This window comes from Rosa chinensis, chromosome 4 (genome assembly GCF_002994745.2).
Source record: "Rosa chinensis cultivar Old Blush chromosome 4, RchiOBHm-V2, whole genome shotgun sequence".
NCBI lineage: Eukaryota > Viridiplantae > Streptophyta > Magnoliopsida > Rosales > Rosaceae > Rosa > Rosa chinensis.
This window is the reverse complement of record NC_037091.1, coordinates 30,429,708-30,436,170: the sequence shown is the minus strand read 5'-3', so window position 1 is coordinate 30,436,170 and position 6,463 is coordinate 30,429,708. Positions and strand designations below refer to the sequence as shown.

Here is a 6,463-nt window from a genome sequence, read left to right as displayed (position 1 = left end):
ACATAAAACTAATATGCTCGTAACCGCTCACTCGTAACTTATTTTTTTGATCTGTAAACTCTCATGCTCTCATGGGTAGAAGCTATATTAACTAATGTAAAAATTTATGAAATTTTATCTCCTCAAGGGTTGGCTCCCCTTAGGGAAGTAGAAGCGTTTAAAGGGTTGACCGGTTTATGTAATGTCAAAATAACGGTGGATCGGGTTAATTTTTTTACACAATATCTATTAATACACTATAAATAGATGGGTAATGCTAAATTTATTGAGAAATCGTTCAGTTTTTATGTTATGTGAATTATGGAGGGACAGATTTCCGTTACAATAAGTATTTGATACAGATATCTGTGTGAAAAGAACATAATTGAGCCCCACAGTAATTTATACAATAACAATATCGATGGAAATCCGTGTGAATAAACAGTAGTAACCGATGTCTGTGTAAATGCTAAAATATTTTTACACGGATATCTGTGTGAAGATCAATTCACACTGATTTATGTACGTATTAGAAATTAGTTTATTTCGGAATCATTAATTTTTTTTTGTTATGTGAATTACGGAGGGACAGATTTCCGTTACAATAAGTATTTGATACAGATTTCTGTGTGAAATGATTAATACACACGGATTTCCGTGTGCAAATGTTGACACAGATATCCGTGTGAAAAGAACAATTAGCTACAGAATTCCGTGTGAAAAAAGAGACTACACACAGAAATCCGTGTGAATAAACAATAGTAACAGATGTCTGTGTAAAAACTAAAACTTTTTCACACGGATATCCGTGTGAAAAGAACAATTAGCTACAAAATTCCGTGTGAAAAAGTATAGGTGTATATAAGGTTGACCACTTATTTGATTTCGAAATAATGGCGGATTGAGTTAATTTTTTTATGCAATACCTATTAATCCACTATAAATAGATGGGTAATGTCAAATTTATTGATTTTCAATTTTGATTTTTTGGTTCGCACAAAAATTCTTATATGTCTACTAATGTGGTAGAACTAGTTGTAATGAAAAGTATACCTTCTATGAGCAACAATGTGGAGGAAATAGACTTTATCAAAATCGACCGTTGGATGTTGTCATGATTAGAATAAATAGTTATGGACAAAATTTCAGCTATTTTTGTTATCGTTTAGGTCTCGATCTACTGGATCAACCCTGAACCTTAAATACCACATAAAATTAATATGCTCATAACCGCTCATTCGCAACTTATTTTTTCGATATGTCAGCTCTCATACTCTCACGAATCTAAGGTGTACCAAATAATGTAAAAATTTTGAAAAGTTTATCTCCTCGTGGTTTAACTCCCCTTAGGGAAGTATATGTGTATATAAAGTTAACCACTTCATTTGATATTGAAAGAACGGCGGATTGAGTTTATTTTTTTACACCATACCTATTAATACGCTATAAATAGATGGGTAATGTCAAATTTATCAATTTTCAATTTTTATTTTTTGGATTGCAAAAATTCTTATATGTCTACTAATGTGGTATAACTAGTTTATTAGTTATAATGAAAAGTATACATTCCATAAGCAACAATGCGTAGGAAATAGACTTTATCAAAATCGACCGTAGGATGTTATCATGATAAGAATAAATGGTTGTGTTCAAAATTTCAGCTATTTTCGTCGTCGTTTGGGTTTCGATCTAGTAGGGCAACCCTAAACTTTAAATACTACATAAAACTAATATGCTCATAACCGCTCACTCGTAACTTATTTTTTTGATCTGTAAACTCTCATGGTCTCATGGGTAGAAGCTATATCAACTAATGTAAAAATTTCTGAAATTTTATCTCCTCAAGGGTCGGCTCCCCTTAGGGAAGTAGAAGCGTTTAAAGGGTTGACCGGTTTATTTAATGTCAAAATAACGGTGGATCGGGTTAATTTTTTTACACAATACCTATTAATACGCTATAAATAGATGGGTAATGCCAAATTTATTGAGAAATCGTTAAGTTTTTATGTTATGTTATGGAGGGACAGATTTCCGTTATAATAAGTTTTTGGTAATTGATTGCCTTGTGAAATGAGTAACACACGAATATCAGTGTGAAATGTTAACACGGATATCCGTGTGAAAAAGAACAATTAGCTACAGAATTTCGTGTGAAAAAGTCTATTAGAGACAGAATTTCGTGCAAACAATTGAATGACAATTGCATGTGTTACTCAGATAAATATACACGGATATCAGTTACAAATGTGTAAGTATTTCATACGGATTTATGTGGAAAAATAACTTGAAAGAAAATTATTATCAATAAAAATATAAATTAATGACTAATTATTTAGTTTAAAAAAATAAGGGCGGGCTAATCAATTTATTCCCGCTCAATATTTGAATATTCCCACGGATGACTGTAGATATTGTGTGACATGTTAACACGGAAATCCGTGTGAATAAATGACAGTAACAGATGTCTATGTAAAAACTAAAACCTTTTTCACATGGATATCCGTCTGAAAAGAACAATTAGCTACAGAATTCCGTGAGAAAATATCTATTAGAAACAGAATTCCGTGTGAAAATATCTATTAGAGATAGAATTCCGTGTAAACAATTGACATGATAGTTATTAGTTACTGAGTTAAATACACACGGATATCAGTTGCAATTGTGTGAGTATTTCACACGGATTTCCGTGTGAATTCTACGTATAATTACCATATTGATCAAACACTATAGGAAAAAGGTAAATCTCTCTCTCTCTCTCTCTCTCTCTCTCTCTCTCTCTCTCTCTCTCTCTCTCTCTCTCTCTCTCTCTCTCATTTCAAAGAGTAAACCCCGCTCTCTCTCTCGACCTCCCCTGCACCGCCGCGATGATGTCGTACGACATTGATTGCGGGCTTTGCGGCTTCTGGGTAAGTGAGCAAGTGAATATTAACTCAGTTGGGATACCAATTTTATTTCAAGAGTATTTCAAATGTTCAATTTCAATGACTTTTGTGTGCTAGTTTTGCATAGATGTTCCGATCTGTAGTGTTTTGGGCTGCCAAATATACTATCCCCATCTTTCTCTGATCTTGTAGATCTACATCTCTCCCTATATATGCATTAGGCTTTCTTACTTAATTTTTTGTCTATTTCTGTTCATCTAGGTTCGTTAGTCTTAATTTTTCTTCTATTTGTGTTCATCTAGGTTCATTAGTTTATTTTTTATTTATTTAATGGTCTAGGTTGAGATTTATGATTTGTAAATGGTCAATGCAATCTGTCATCATTTTCTGTATTGATTTGTTATTGATGTTTAATGCAGAATTCAAAGGCTTGTTGTTGATACAATCACAAGGATTTGAATCAAATTTTCGTGACTTGAGTGAAGAAGGGCCTCTATATTAGCTTATCCCCATTTGATGAATTGAAGTGATGTTCATTTAGATCAATTTGCGTTTGAGTATTCAGCAGTTATCATATTGTTGGTTGTTTTCATATTGTTGGTTCCTATGCTTAATCATTCTGCATTTTTATGTTACATGGCAATTGATTGCCTTATTCGAACCAACTAAATCTAAGGAAGAGCTTGAATATTTTGACATAGGTGTTTATTCTCACTGAATTGTGCAGTGGGTTCCAAGTTATCAAAAGAAGAGGCAGAGAATAGAAAGGTATAATATTTACATTGAACTGCTCATATATTATGTATATTCGTTATGGCCTTACAAATGTTGGCGAGAAGGAACAAAAGAGATGTTGAATTACTTACAAAATAGTAAAATTGAAATATAACGACATCTCTTTTATGACATAGTTGCATCTAACAAGCAAGGAATACATCTATACTATTCCTTGGTATATTTGAAATGCCACTGCATCTGATTATAAGATTTGTTAGTGGCATTGGTATATTTCCATGCGGTTCGAAGATTATATTGACAATCCACTTGTATGCATTACTGCAGTTGATGCCACAGTGTCAAATACCCAAGTTGGTTCCGGGTAGTGAATAATGTGATTGTCTTCAGAAGAAAGGTATAAATGCTTTTTCTTATTCATAAATTCAGTAGCTTTGTTGATGCTTGATTGATGTGTTGTTGAGGCCTTTATATATGTTGGTGTATTGATATGAAATAGCCTTGTTGAGGTCTTTATATATGTTGCTGGATTGATTGGAATAGCCTTATTGAGGTCTTTATATATGTTGCAGGACTGATTGAAATACCCTTGTAATTGGCCTCATTGATATGTTTATTGACCTTGGATTTTATGCATTTTTATATGCTTGATACATATGTTTAGGCTGCTGCGTGATTGTTTAGAAAACCTTGAAATCCCTCAACATTTGAGAAGCTTAAAAATATATCACACAACTCCATTGCAGTATCATAAGCTCCAGGCCTTTTGTAAAGTGACTCCGTGAGTACATCCTGTAGTTTTCACCAAACCTTTCATGCCGAACAACAAAGCCACGACCAGTTGCTCTGTACTTAGCCCCAACATGCAGGATTGTTCTCCCATAGTAATGAACCTTTGTACCCAGTGAGAAAGTAAAGAAAACTGATGCTAGCTGCAGCTGCATTATTATCGTGTCCCCTAATGCAGTTCTGAACCCTCTTTCAAGTCCTATTTCCATGATCATGGGCAAGGACGCCAACAAACCTTATTGGACAACAGATTGTGAAGCCATAGTTGTTTGTAGAGCATTATTTCCCCTTCTGGCAGCATAGGTCATAATTGTCTTCTCCATTCCACTCAATGACAAGTAGAGTCTACCATACAGGAAAGAGTAGATTGTCATCACAACCAACTGCATAAGAAAAATGATCATGCTAGTGACAAAATTTAATTCTAAACTGTCAAGATGTTCATTTAGATTATTTTTAAACATATGGCAGAATGATTTCACTAAGAATAGAAAAATATAATTTACACAGCAATTTTTGTTTCTAAATTTTGTGTATTTTGTATTTGTTGGCACTGACTTTGACAAAGTTCTTTTCCAGATGCAGAGATTTATTTGTTGGTAATTTTTTTTGTTTTTCCTTCTTTTGCCATGGTAATTAATTCAAATGTAAACACTAGGACATATTTAATGGGTTGATCTTTGTACCATTTTCTTTTCCTTCTATTGTTTTTTTGGTTGCCGAAAAGGTTGAAGTCAGATATTACGTCAAAAGAAAATTTATCAATTTTCAAGAAAGTACTAATATCCTAACTTGGTTCTTTGGACAGCTCTGAGAGGACTGGATTTGCAGACTGGCTTTTTTCACCTTGAGGCAAATTATCTAGTTTGATGGTTATGTTTTTGCCTACTTTGAGTTAGTTCTCAAATAACAATGTAAATATCGAAAACTCCCTTGTTTTTGTAATCCAAGAATTTTGCTAGAAATGAAAAGAACATCTTGCTATGAATTAAAAGTTTTAATATTTTCGATTCGGTTGTGGATTTGTTCATTTTATTGTAAATATTTGAAATATATTTATTGTAGAAATTATTTGTTCAGATTGCAGATTAATTAGTAATTATTTTTTTTAAATGCTGTCACTTTTACACACTGAAATCAGTGAGTTAGATTATATAAATTTTATACAAAAATCTGTGTCAATAATGTTATAGGTTTTGACACAGAAATCCGTGTGAAATATAGTCTCACACAGAAATCCGTGTGAAATACAATTTATACATTTTGCACAGAAATCGGTGTGAAATATAACCTCACACAGAAATCCGTGTGAAATAGAGTTGTTCACACGGATTGCGTTCCATTCCGGTAATTTAGATTTATGGAATTATAGTGGGGCCCACGTTAGTATTTCAGGGTATTTCACACGGACAACATAATCCGTGTGAGATGAGCATTACCCCCCCTCCAAACCGCACGGTAACACCAATCTGTGCATGTACTGTGTGTAAAGGCTATCACACACTGATATCTATGTGTAAAAGTCTTATTACCCACAGATTAAAATCCGTGGGTAATTTGTTGTTTTGCTAGTAGTGAATTGACCATTTCTAAACTGGTATGCAACTATTTTTCTCTCTCTCCCAATACTTCTAAATTCTTATTTGTAGTCTAGAAAAACAAAAACAACGAATTGTTGAGAGATAGAGAGAGTACCTTGTGCCTTCGCAAAGCCAAGGTTGTGATGCAGTAGAGCAAATGAAAAACTGGTAGCACAAAGACTAATACATAGAAGTAGTGAATCCCATATGCAGATTAAAGACAACTTTACATATAAATTCAGAGTTGGAGCTTTGAAAATGTCCCATAAGAAGGTCCATAGAAAATTAACTTTTGATCTACACAATGAGTCAGAAAGGTCGCATCTCTATCTTGAAATAGTTGCCTAATGTCAGATAATGTACTCTGGTAAACCAAAAAATCTAGCTACAGCATGCATCAGTGGTGCAATAGCTTCCTTACATTCCTCAGGGCATTCCCTACAGTGACAATAATGGAGCAAACCAACTATTATAAATTTATAATGAGTTAATAACTCC

At 33.5% G+C, this 6,463-nt stretch overlaps 1 long non-coding RNA gene across 1 annotated transcript; it reads left to right on the top strand.

The window, feature by feature from the left end:
- The first annotated feature begins 3,458 nt into the window (after nucleotides 1-3,458).
- Nucleotides 3,459-5,395, top strand: LOC112200966. Its single transcript, XR_002936534.2, has 3 exons — nucleotides 3,459-3,629; nucleotides 3,924-3,993; nucleotides 5,194-5,395. It is a non-coding gene; the product is annotated as an uncharacterized LOC112200966 (long non-coding RNA).
- The last annotated feature ends 1,068 nt before the right edge of the window (nucleotides 5,396-6,463 follow it).